The sequence below is a fragment of the Lissotriton helveticus genome, chromosome 4_1, assembly GCF_964261635.1.
Source record: "Lissotriton helveticus chromosome 4_1, aLisHel1.1, whole genome shotgun sequence".
In the NCBI taxonomy this organism is placed as follows: domain Eukaryota; kingdom Metazoa; phylum Chordata; class Amphibia; order Caudata; family Salamandridae; genus Lissotriton; species Lissotriton helveticus.
In genome coordinates this window covers 1,928,812,501-1,928,826,681 of record NC_136063.1, presented here as the reverse complement: position 1 = coordinate 1,928,826,681, position 14,181 = coordinate 1,928,812,501, and positions in this window count along the sequence as shown.

Here is a 14,181-nt window from a genome sequence, read left to right as displayed (position 1 = left end):
TGTTTCTGGATGTTTCAGACTAAACTGGCGTCAGCATGAGAGCACCACCATCTCGTAGCTCCGTCGTGGTCATTCCGCGAGCAATCATGGCAGCCGCTCCCCACCAGAAGCCTGCAGGAGTCGGGGCCCCCAAAACTTTTGATGAATTCTCAAGGCGGAGGGGACGCTTTCGAGAATGGGGTCCAAGACCTAGCAGACAAGCGTCCGATTTCCAAGGTGTCCCAGGGCCATTTCAGTGGACCAGGCCCAAAAAGGAAAGAGCCTGCCGCCATTTTGAGAGTCCTGTGACAGCCGCCTATCGCTGCACCGCAAGAGTGGGCGCAACTCAGCTGAATTGCGGCTTTTGACACAGTGGACCAAAAACGGACGGAATGGCAACTGAAACGGTAAAGGGGCGCCCCACTACAACAGATGACACTCCACCTGGAGAGGCCCGTTCACGCCGCCTCCCCCGGGGCGCCCCACGCCGTTATTCGGAGCAGCATTGTAGGATACCAAAACCAGTGCGGAAACTTACTGGACATCACCTTGGTGCCATCGTTCTGCTGCCTTGGAACTATTCGCACAACAGTTTGCTACTGATGACCCACCCCCCGCGACGCCCCACGCCGTTATTTGCTGGGTGGCAACTTACTAGACATCACTTTCGTGTCATCTAGATTTCGGCGCGTTCTGCTGCCTTGGAACTATTCGCACAACAGTTTGCTACTGATGACCCACCCCCCGCGACGCCCCACGCCGGAAATCTGGACGTTGTGCTGCGTTGGGACTATTCGCACAGCCGACCGCTACTTCGTTGTTTTTCCCTAAAAATGTTTATATGTTATTACTATTTTTGTTTTCTTGTATATATTTATAAATTATTAAAGTTTTATAATCTTACTACTTTGTCGGAGTGCTATATATTTTTAATGTGACACATAATTGTAAAAACTTTGATGTACAAAGAGTCATCCCTGGAATCTTCCGCTTCACGCTCGGTCCCCTCACCAATCACAATACAGGATGGTTTTCAGATAATAGCAACGCTTCTGCTGTGACGGATCTCATCGAGTGTGGGCCTTGATCTACTATAACTCCTTTGAAGAGGGGTGATTCTTTACAGCTGTGGCCATAAACTACATCTGCAGGGCTAGCTGATAGCCTAGGACCGGCCTGGACAATCGGACACAGAGGAAAAGGAGTGTCAGAGGGTGCGGTAGTGAATAGGGCGAAAGGGAGGTGTCGGGCGGGCACAGGGTGTGATTCTCAGGGAAGAGCAGCGCAGATGGGGGGAGGTTTATTACCCATGCATAAGACAGAGAGCGGGGGTGACCACTGCCTGGGTGAGATGCTTGCGAGGGTGGGGAGCCATGCTAAGGATCGACAGCGTGCACAGAGTGGGTCTGGTCAAGGCATCTAAAATGGCTGCCGTGCACGAAAAAAGTGTGGCATTTGAAAAAAGACAAGATGGCGCACACAATGTTTTTCAACACTTCCTGATTTCCTTCGAATCGAACGTTAACAGACGTTGGGGCATATTACCAAAGTTAAGCGATATTTATCCCTAACGATGCATTGCAAAGATTTTTTTACCGTCAGAAATTATCGCAGATAAACCTTGCTATTATCAAGGTTTATCGCAAATACGATAAAAAACGACCGCAATGCATTAATATCGCTGAAAACTCAGCGATATTCATGCATTACCGAGCTAATGCTCTTAGCCATGTTATCCACCTCCCATTGGATAACATGGCTAAGAACTGCTCAGGGCAGCTGTTACTTTTTGGAGATATTCGCGCTTATCTCGAATATTTCCAAAAGTTGATAATAGGAGATAGCGATGTTAGCGACTGTTTCCAGTCGCTAACATCTTGGCATGCCCACTTTGCATGTCATTAGTGATAAATATCACTCACATGCAAAGTGGGGCCCAAGATGGTCGCTATCTCCTACTAGCCGTCGCTAACTGGTGTTAGCAACAGCTAGGTAATACAGATATAATTTTATCTCCGCGAAGCGGAGCGCTGTTACAGATATATATCTTGTTTTTGAACGTTAATTTCTCAAAATGCACTGAAGCACATATATTGAGACCTAGCAAAGGCACATCGGGCTACCAGTCCCTAATATTTTACCAAGTTTCGTGCAAATCCATTCAGCCGTTCGATTATTATTATTATTTTTTTTTTTTGCCCCGCGGGGCCCTTTTAAAACCTCCACATCAAACCTAGGGGGTCAGCGAGGATCTACTATGCCCCCTTATGGTCATTTGCCCCTTCGCTTTGGCCTCCTCTTGTCTCTCGATCCTACCGAGAGACAAGATGGCGGCCGCTACGTACTGTTTGGAATGTTTACAGACACCGGAGAGCCAATCAGCTTCGCTTCGCAAAGCTCCGTAACGCGAAAAGTACGCGAAGCGGTGCGCTGTTACAGATATATATCTTTTTTTGAACGTTAATTTCTCAAAATCCACTGAAGCACATATATTGAGACCTAGCAAAGGCACATCGGGCTACCAGTCCCTACAATTTTGCCAAGTTTCGTGCAAATCCATTCAGCCGTTCGATTATTATTATTATTTTTTTTTTTTGCCCCGCGGGGCCCTTTTAAAACCTCCACATCAAACCTAGGGGGTCAGCGAGGATCTACTATTCCCCCTTATGGTCATTTGCCCCTTCGCTTTGGCCTCCTCTTGTCTCTCGATCCTACCGAGAGACAAGATGGCGGCCGCTACGGACTGTTTGGAATGTTGACAGACGCCGGAGAACCAATCAGCTTCGCTTCACAAAGCTCCGTTGCGCGAAAAGTACGCGTCCTGGAGCGCTGCCCGGTCCGCTGTTACAGATATATATCTTTTTTTAAACGTTAATTTCTCAAAATCCACTGTAGCACATATATTGAGACCTACAAAAGGCACATCGGGCTACCAGTCCCTACAATTTTGCCAAGTTTCGTGCAAATCCATTCAGCCGTTCGGGCTAAAAGTGAGGCCAACCGCCCTATGGAAAACTCAATGTTAAAAACACGTTTTGGGACCCCCCTTTTTTCTCGACCCCCCCTGGACGAACCCCCCCCCCAATTTTCAGGGGCTGCTCAGAAACAAAATGTGCCATTTTCCTGAAAATTTCAGCCAATTCCGTCCACAAACGCCAAAGTTATTAGACATAGAATTTTCAAAAAACCCATAGAGAAAAAATCCTAACTATATATACCTACTGGCGACCGCCAGTAGGTAATATCTATATATATATATATATATATAATCCACAGTTTTGCTTAACAGCAAGAAGACGCACTCAGGAATACTCAGCAAGAGAAATGTATTGCCCAGTTGACACGCTACGCGTTTCGACAATGAATCTTGTCTTGATCACACGTGTGATCAAGACAAGATTCATTGTCAAAACGCGTAGCGTGTCAACTGGGCAATACATTTCTCTTGCTGAGTATTCCTGAGTGCGTCTTCTTGCTTTTAAGCAAAACTGTGGATTATAAATTATTTTGGTCGGCGTGGTCCGCCGAATTTTGAGACGCCACCTGACTGGGGAGAAAGGATCCCGGAAGGACCTCGCTGTTATTTGGAAATATATATATATATATATATATATATATATATATATATATATACATATATATATACATATAAAAAAAAAAATATATATATATATATATTTATATATATATATATATTACCTACTGGCGGTCGCCAGTAGGTATATATAGTTAGGATTTTTTCTTCTATGGGATTTTTGAAAATTCTATGTCTAATAACTTTGGCGTTTGTGGACGGAATTGGCTGAAATTTTCAGGAAAATGGAACATTTTGTTTCTGAGCAGCCCCTGAAAATTTGGGGGGGGTTTGTCAAGGGGGGCCGAGAAAAAAGGGGGGTCCCAAAACGTGTTTTTAACATTGAGTTTTCCATAGGGCGGTTGGCCTCACTTTTAGCCCGAACGGCTGAATGGATTTGCACGAAACTTGGCAAAATTGTAGGGACTGGTAGCCCGATGTGCCTTTTGTAGGTCTCAATATATGTGCTCCAGTGGATTTTGAGAAATTAACGTTTAAAAAAAGATATATATCTGTAACAGCGGACCGGGCAGCGCTCCGGTTCGCGTACTTTTCGCGCAACGGAGCTTTGTGAAGCGAAGCTGATTGGTTCTCCGGCGTCTGTCAACATTCCAAACAGTCCGTAGCGGCCGCCATCTTGTCTCTCGGTAGGATTGAGAGACAAGAGGAGGCCAAAACAAAGGGGGAAATAACCATAAGGGGGCATAGTAGATCCTCCCTGACCCCCTAGGTTTAATGTGGAGGTTTTAAAAGGGCCCCGCGGGGCAAAAAAAAATAATATTTTTTTTGTTTTTTTTGCGTGGGTAGCGCCCGGTCCGCGAACCTTAAGCGTTACGGGAGTCTGTCAACATTCCAAACAGTCCGTAGCGGCCGCCATCTTGTCTCTCGGTAGGATTGAGAGACAAGAGGAGGCCAAAACAAAGGGGGAAATAACCATAAGGGGGCATAGTAGATCCTCCCTGACCCCCTAGGTTTAATGTGGAGGTTTTAAAAGGGCCCCGCGGGGCAAAAAATAATAATTTTTTTTTTGTTTTTTTTGCGTGGGTAGCGCCCGGTCCGCGAACCTTAAGCGTTACGGGAGTCCACCATTTTGTGTTTCAGTTGAATTAAGATACAAAATGGAGGGCAAATAATGTTCAGAATGGGTAGAAGGGGGCACGGTAGACTTATCTTGACCCCCTAGGTTTTGTGAGGATGGCTGAGGAGGCTTATATGTGCGAAAAAAAACATTTTTTTTAAAAATTTCGCGAGGTTAGCTCCCGGTTCGCGTACCGGGTAGCGCCCCGGGGAGCGTACTTTGTTGAAAATTAGTGAAAAAAGTTAGAGTAAAATAATAATTGTGAGTGATCAGATGTAGGGTAGCTCTGAGAAGAGCTTTTGGGTTTATGGTACATTTAGGTACTTATAAGTAGGTACCAATGCACATTCTTAAATTCAGAATGAAAATTCTGTTGCCCTCATCTGAGAAGTGAACTCCATCTCCTCTGTAGATATCTTGCATGTAGTAACGCAAGTTATTGTTGTACAGGGAGCCCATTCCATGGTCTCTCATGTAAGCTGAAACAGATTTGTTTACATGCTTCCTCGACTTCTCAATTTGTGGACAAAATTGGTTTGACCACCTCCATTTCTGTCTTTGGCATATATTTGAATATACCAAGGCAGTCTGAGGAAAAAGTGCCATCAATTGCTCAAAGGTGCCCTTTAAAAGCATTTCCAGACCTACCCCAGTCAAAGTGCCCAAATCATTACCTCCACAGTGCACAATTAACAGGTCAGGTTTGGGCAAATGCATAAAGGTTTTCACGAATGGTATCAATTGGTGACATTTTAATCCTCTGTGGCCAAACCACTTAATTTCCACATCTTGTAAATTGAGGTTAGGTAATTTTCTGTTCTCAGCATACCTGTGAGCCCAGTGGATATAACTATGTCCAACAATCCAGACAGAAAACATGGTGAGAGAAGGTTCTGCTGCAGTCAGATGAAGTGTGGCAATGAAATGGCAGTTGAAAAAATGAGAGTTTAAAATGAAAAAAACTGTGGAGTTTCTGTGTTAATGAAGCATTAACAGTGATTGGTGGATTTTGATTGCTGAAAACAGAAAGTTAGGGTGCATGGGTGAGATCTTTGAAAGATGTATTTTGAATGGTCAATAAATAATCATTAAATGAAAGATTGCAGTGGATACGCAGGTGCACTGAGAGTTCAGAGTTCAATTGCAACATTGTTGTGTGAACTTGCAAACACCAGAGGTCTTGCAAGAGGTGGTTGCTATGCAGAAAAGGCATGAAATGGCAGAGGGGGGAAGGGTTTTCATTTGAAAAAAAGTGAGGGAAGAGTTTTGATTGGGTGACATGAGAGATATGTGTGAAGAATTACAGCATTTCTGTGCTTTTGATAGCTGCAGACTCTGGAGTGCATACCTTTTGCTCTGCTGAAGACAAATTGGTGTGTTTCTGAGACTGTTTTCAAACTCAAAGTATTTGCTAAGGTGAGAAAATATTTCTTTAATTTAGATAGAGAATAGTGTGCTTTAAGGAGAAAATTATGAAGAAAGTTGTGTTTTTCAAATGTTGCTTTGTCTCAAGTGTTTTACAAATAGATTTTGTTTCTTTGAGAAAATGTAATTGGAGAAAATGTGAAGTATTAGTACTGACAGGGTGTTTTTCTGCATAGGAGCTGTGGAGTCTTTTCAAATTATGACTTGAGAATCGTTTTTGAGGAAGATGAATGGTTATAATATTTCTGAGAAGGACATAATGGTGTATGCTTCTTTATAATGCAATTGAATGTCTCTGATGTTATTTTTCCCATTTTAATGTAAGACCTTTCTCTGTGGCGCAAATTGCTTGTAAATATGCTCCCACCTGTGCATGGTAAATTTAGATTTTGAATGTTTGTGTTACATAGCCATGTTAAAAGTGATACAAACATGCTGCAAAGGCAATCAAAAAACGCTTTTATGTGTCTTAAGGACATTTAAAGTAATTTTCCCATGTGCAGTGTTTTGAAATTATGATTTGAAAATCGTTTTTGGGGAAAAGGAATTGTTTTTAAAATTAATAACAAGGACATAATGGTGTATGCTTTTTTATAAGGCAATTGACTGTCTCTGATGTTATTTTTCCCATTTTAATGTAAGACCTTTCTCTGTGGCGCAAATTGCTTGTAAATATGCTCCCACCTGTGCATGGCAAATTTAGATTTTGAATGTTTGTGTTACATAGCCATGTTAAAAGTGATACAAACATGCTGCAAAGGCAATCAAAAAACGCTTTTATGTGTCTTAAGGACATTTAAAGTAATTTTCCCATGTGCAGTGTTTTGAAATTATGATTTGAAAATCGTTTTTGGGGAAAAGGAATTGTTTTTAAAATTAATAACAAGGACATAATGGTGTATGCTTTTTTATAAGGCAATTGACTGTCTCTGATGTTATTTTTCCCATTTTAATGTAAGACCTTTCTCTGTGGCGCAAATTGCTTGTAAATATGCTCCCACCTGTGCATGGCAAATTTAGATTTTGAATGTTTGTGTTAAATAGCCATGTTAAAAGTGACCCAACCATGCTGGAAAGGCAATCAAAAAACACTTTCATGTGTCTTAAGGACATTTTAAGTCATTTCCTCATGTGCAGTGTTTTCAAATTATGATTTGAAAATCGTTTTTGGGGAAAAGGAATGGTTTGTAAATTTATGACAAGGATATAATGGTGTATGCTTCTTTATAAGGCATTTCTGTGTCTCTGATGTCATTTTTCCCATATTATATTAAAAGACCTTTCTCCGTGGGCCACATTCATTGTAAATATGGTCACACTTGTGCATGTTAATTTTGGTTTTTACTGTTTGAGTTACATAACCATGTTAAAAGTGACCCAAAAAAATTGCAAAGGCTTTCAAAAAACACTTTCATGTGTCTTAAGAACATTTTAAGTAATTTCCCTGTGGGCAGTGTTTTCAAATTATGAATTGAAAATCATTTTTGAGGTAATGGAATGTTGTTAAAATTTATGTGCGCCATATGCCCCCAAATTTCTTTTTCAGGGGTGCAGCAGGGTGTTCTTGAGACACACATGCACCCTTGGAAAAATTCCTAATTTGCGATGAGCTAATTGCTAATCGCAAATTGCACCTTCATTCCTATGAGCCTCCTAGCCCATGGAAATGAATGGGTAATTTGCAATTAGCAATTTGCTCATTGCAAATTAGGAATGGTAAAGAATTGCTATTTATTTCTTAAAATTTGCTATTTTGGAAATGCAAAATAGTTATATGATACATATGCCGGTTGATGTCTAACAAGATAAGAAGCTTAGGGACACATTTATGATGACTGGCGCAATGAAGTGGACCTTACTTACTTCATTGGTAGAGCTTTACATGTATTATGTCCTCTGTATTCTTCATCAAGCGTAACTTTAATCTGCAATCCTGAGTAGGCCTCACCTTAAACAAACCTCTGGATAGGCCACACCTTATCGTCATCATGAATTAATCATTTAAAATGCTAGGGACAGATTTATGATAGGTGTATGCCTCTTTTGCGCCACTTACAAAACACTGTCCACGGGGAAATGACTTAAAATGTGCTTAAGACACATGAATGTGTTTTTTTAAAGCGTTTTCAATTTTTTTGGGTCACTTTTAACATGGCTATGTGACTCAAACAGTCAAAATCTAAATTCACCATGCACAGGAGGGAGCATATTTACAAGGAATGTGCTCCATGGGGAAAGGTCTTATAATGTAATATGGGAAAAATGACATCAGAGACAGTGAAATGCCTTATAGAGAAGCATACACCATTATGTCCTTGTCATAAATTTGCAAACCATTCCTTTTCCCCAAAAACGATTTTCAAATCATAATTTCAAAATACTGCACATGTGGAAATGACTTAAAATGTCCTTAATTCAAAATTTGCTATTCCTTATTTTGCGATTGCACTGAAGGATTTGCAAATTTTGCGATTTCTTAAATGCAATGTATCAAACAAAAAATATGTAAAAAATGACATTAAGGATTTGGAAACTACCACAAACTTCTAGCTTGTGGTAATTTGCGAATTCTTTTCAAAAAGAATTTTTTTTTAAAAAACGAAAGGTGCCACATGACGCCAATACATGCCCTTAGGGCATGTATGTGCGCCATATGCCCCCAAATTTCTTTTTCAGGGGTGCAGCAGGGTGTTCTTGAGACACCCATGCACCCTTGGAAAAATTCCTAATTTGCGATGAGCTAATTGCTAATCGCAAATAGCACCTTCATTCCTATGAGCCTCCTAGCCCATGGAAATGAATGGGTAATTTGCAATTAGCAATTTGCTCATTGCAAATTAGGAATGGTAAAGAATTGCTATTTATTCCTTAAAATTCGCTATTTAGGAAATGCAAAATAGTTTGATGGTACATATGGCGGTTCATCTGTAACAAGATAAGAAGCTTAGGGATAGATTTATGATGACTGGCGCATCACCAGGGATGTGCCAGTCATCTTGCGCCGCTGTTCCGCCACCCATGGTGTGCTGCATTTACAATGCGGCGCAGCATGGGGCAAAAATGGCACAGATGCGTGACGTATCTGTGCTGTAAAGGTGGCGCATTGCTGGAATTGTATCGCAAGTGCGATGCAGCTCAAGCAAGGCTCAGGGGTGCCCCATCTCCACAATGTTGCGTCAAGACCTATGCCTGCTTAAAGCAGGCGCAGGGTTTTGACGCAGCTTTCTCCTATCTGATTGTAAATACGGCACACCATGGGTGGCAGAGCAGCGGTGCACGTTAACTGGTGCATGCCTGGGGATGTGCCATTTAACATAAATCTGCCCCTTTACATTTAAGTATGTGCAGGGGACACAGAGTTGGTGAGGCTTATCCAAGGTTAAGAAGAGATGAGTCCTGTTCACTGAAAAATTAGACATAGGCTTCACCTGCTCAGCATCGCTGGACATGGCTAAATAATAGCTGCAAAATGTTACTCTTGTTAAACAATTTTACTATTATAATCTCTGAGATTTGTCTCTTACTCTGCAACATCTCATTGTTGTTATCTTTCTTTAAAGATAAAGACAACATCAACATGAGCGACAATCTGCAATCAGTTGATTTTGACCTCCTCATTGAACTTGTAATTGAAACATCAGTGGATGTTGATCCCTTGGATGATTTAAATCCTGAGGATGAAGAAGAGCGTGATGAGGATGCAGATTTGTCCGAATTATATGAGATAGGGTGGGAAGCTGACCTGCTTGAGCCTATGGAACTATAAACATTTATTTTTAAAATTTATAATAAATAAAAAGTAAAAGTGTAAACCGTTTAATTTAAAAATAAAGACACCTTCAAAAACAGGTTATGTGTAGTGTCTTCAATAAAATATTAAAATATGCTCATAAAATTAGATCAGATTCACATATAAAATAGCACAGGTAACATGAATATAAATTCCATTTCTTTTCTGCTATTTCTGTATTGTAAATTTGCCAAGGACTAAAAAATCTTCTATTTAAAATGTCAAGTAGTGTGTTAAGTTTTTGATCACTGTTATTGATTTACTGTTTGGTAATAGTGGTTAATAACATTTTTTAATATATTTTACCACAGATTCAACTGCAGATCATTTCAACATTTCACCATGCCAACGAAAGAAAGAGAGAGAAAGGCTGCAAAACGTCAAAGACAGCAGGCCAATCAAAAGAAGCAGCAGTCCTCTAACAAAAAGATTTGTCAAGTCACGAAGAAAGCACCGGGTAAGAGTACAAAAACATTCATAAGAAATATGTGTAGTAAAAAAAATATTACTACAGAAAATGTTTCAGTCCATAAAAAGAGAAGGAATTCAAATGGAAAGGAAAGGCCAATCAAAAATGTTACTGCTAGAGCAAGAGATAACTCTGTGCATGATAGTAGAAGGAAACAACAGTTTAGGGACATTCGTAAACGAATGTTCCGCAACAGGATAATTGGCAATTTGTTAAAAAATATTAAGAAAGGTCAACAGAAAGTGGTTTTTTATAAGAGAAAAAAAAAAGTTGAGAAAGTTATTGATCAGGCATTTGAAATTAAACGTAAGTTATTTATTTTGATAATCAATAGAATTAGGAAGCTAAAGAAGGCAATTTATGATTTCAAAAGAAATAGTAGATGGAAGAGAATAGTTAATCGTAGTAATTTTTGTGAAGTTTTTTCTGGAGAATGGATGCATAGTTCAAGCTCTGAGGCATTTTTTAATGAGGAGAGTTATTTCCAGGATAATGATTTGGTGCATGCAGTTGACACCAGTGGTCGTGCTTATGAAGTGAAAGATGGTTGTCCAGTTGAAAAAGAAAAACTTGTGACAACAGAGGCAGAAGAGGTGTTAGGTAATGAGGTTTTAGGAAGACGTGCTAAGGGTCCTGTGTACACCTGGAAGTGTAGTAGTATTTGTAGTGTGCGACAGGATTCCATCAATTTGCTTTGTGATTTTGTACGGTCATTTAATAAGAAAAGTTTGAAGCAGAAAATGATGTTGTTGCAAGAATTAGATCCTTGCAGAGTGAGAGAAGTGACAGGTTTGCATGGTCATTCACTGGCTTGTCTTTCCAGGAGAGTATGCCAGAGTGTTTTTCATCATTTCAGGATGCTAGCAGTGCATCATAATAAAGTGAGGAAATTAGTTAGAATGTTGTATTATGCTAAGAGTCCAGCAATTATGCTTAAACAATTATGCGCTGCTCTTTTGCATGGTTCTGAAATAGATGTGAAGAATATATGTGAAGAAATTGAGTTTTGTTACTTTGGAAGTAAAGAGGAGAATGTTGAAATTGACCAAGAAGAAGCGGGTAATGTGGAAGATAGTGTACAGGTTTCCAGTACAGATAATTTCCAGAGGGAAATTGCGACGTTTCAGGTCAAATCAAGTGAGAGGCCAAATTTCACTTGTGTGTGTTGTCGACGCACTTATTATAAGAATCAGACTAAGTTAGTGGATTTATATGCAAAAAGTGAAAGGGAAAATAATAGTGAATGGAAGGATTTCACAACATACTTGATGGTAGAAAATTGTTTTGATTTGGGATTGGATCAACGTGTGTGTACTTATTGTTGTAACAAATTAAATCAAAACCAGATGCCTGCTAGAGCAGTTCATAATAATCTGGAATTGATTGAGATTCCTTCTGAATTGAAGGATTTAAATACTTATGAATCTATTTTGATTCAAAGTATCCATCCCTTTCAGGCTATTGTAAGAATGGAGCCAAAGACAGGGAAATTGCCTCCATCAGATTTACAGAGAGGATTAAAGGGAAGAGTTGTTTATTTGCCTCTAGATTTGAAGAAAAACATTAACACAATTGGAGTAGAAAAAGTGGACGAGGAACCTCTGGTTATCTTAGTTAATGGGGTTCCGACAAAGAATAAGAAAATATGGCAAGATTTAGTAGATGTTAGGAAAGTTAAAAAGGCAACATTGTATTTGAAAAAAAAAAAAAATTCTATAAGAATGTATATGTTGCAGAAGAGGAAGTAAGTGAGGAAGAGGATAGCGATTTGTGTGCTGGTCAAATTGAGAAAGTAGAACCCTCTACTAGTGAAGAAATATATGAACATTATAGTGTTCATCCTTTGCATTCCAAGGAAGTCATGGGGAATGCTATTGAGTTGTTTCAAATGAAACAAGCCAAAGGGAGTCCCATTAGTGTTTGGGAGGAAAGTTTGGAAGCTCGGTGTTTCCCACAGCTTTTTCCAACAGGTCAGGGAGGAAGATATGATGAGCGACCTCATCAAATTCCTGCTTCTGAATACCGGACTTTGCGATTGTATGCAGGAGATGCTAGGTTTCGACAATGCATTCCTTATTTGTTTCATCTCCTGTTTGAAAGCGATCTGTCTGGACTGTCATATGCAGTGAACCACATCTTGAAAAGTGGTATACACATGCAAAACATCTCGGCAAGTGACTTTATGGATAAAGTCAATGTCCAAGACAGTATTTTGGATTCTCACCTGATTAATCTCATGGCGTGTCAGCGTGGTACTAATGAGTACTGGTACCGTCGTCATGGTGATTTAAAATGTATGCTGAGGAACTTAGGTACTCCCACATGGTTCCTCACTCTGAGCTGTGCCGAGTATGGCTGGGAAGACTTACTTGAATTTCTACGAGAGGCAAATGCTAACGTAGATAACATCGAATTCAAGACACCCGGAGAACTGTGCTCTTTGGATCCAGTCAATGTATGTAGGTACTTCAATCATAGATTTGAAGCTATGATGTCTTTCATCATGAATAAGAAGAATCCACCTCTTGGAGAGGTGTTGGATTTCTTCTGGAGAAAGGAGTACCAAGCAAGAGGTGCTCCTCATATACATATGTTGTTGTGGATCAAGGATGCACCTAAATTTGGAACGGATCCAGAAGACTCAGTGATGAGTTTCATCCAACAGTATTCTACGTGTGCTGTTCCAAACGCAAAGGAGAAGAAAAGCCTAAGAGAAAAAGTTCTGCGTTTCCAAAGCCATCGATGTGGAAAGTACTGCCGTCGTAAATTCCGAAACAAGGACAAGTTCTACACCAAATGTCGTTTCGGCTTTCCACGACCGGTGATTTCTAAAGGAAGAGTAAACAGTTTGATGTCTTCGCTGCGACATAATGTGATGAAGAAATCACCTAAAAACACATACAATTTGAAGAGGAACGAAGAGTCCAAGTACATCAACGACTACAACCCGGTGATTTTGTCCATGTGGAATGCTAACATGGATATACAGTTTGTGGCTGATAACTGTATGGCTGTGGCTCGGTATGTGACATCTTACTTCACCAAAAAAGAGAAGACAGAATTGAAGGATATGTGGGAGGACATTTCCCATGAAAAGAGCCTCAGCAAGAAGTTGTACAGTTTCAGTCTGAAGATGTTGTCGCATCGAGAAATCGGAGCTTACGAATGTTCTGACCGGTTGTCTTCAGCAAGTCTCTATGCCAAGTCCAGGAGTATCGTTTGGGCGAGTGTTGGTCTTGCTGCAACGCGTAATCGAGTTCTGAAACCTGTGCGGGAAATTGAGTATTTGGCGGAAAAGGAGCCAAACAGTACCGACATTTTGAAGAGCAACATGTTGGATACATATTATCCAAATCGAAGCAGTCACCTCGAGAATGTTTGTCTGTATGAGGTTCTGCAAAATTACATATTCAAGAGGAACATCAAAGAAGATACTGAGAAAGGAGTGTATGCTGTAATAGGAAGTGAGGGATGTCTGGTCAAGCAAAGAAAATGCCACTTGATAAACCATCGAAAACTGAGTGGCGAATCTCCTGAAAAAAAGGAGTTTTTCTATTTAGCACTTTTGCAACTTTTTAAGCCATGGCGTGCAGAAGAGGAACTGCTTGGAGATTTCCTTTGTTACGAAGACTCATTCAATGCTGCCAAGGAGACCATAGAATGTCCTGCTTTTCCCAAATATGTAGAAATGTTGAATGTGGAAATTGAGCAGGAAGCAACGATTGCAGCCGAGATTGCCAGAGACAGTTCTCAGGACAGTCAGAGTTCTGCTTCATTGAGTCAGGATCCACTAGGAGGACCTCTTATCGAAAATGAAGCTGCCACTGCTATGAATGAAGTGGAAAGAGCCATGGCACATGCTCAGG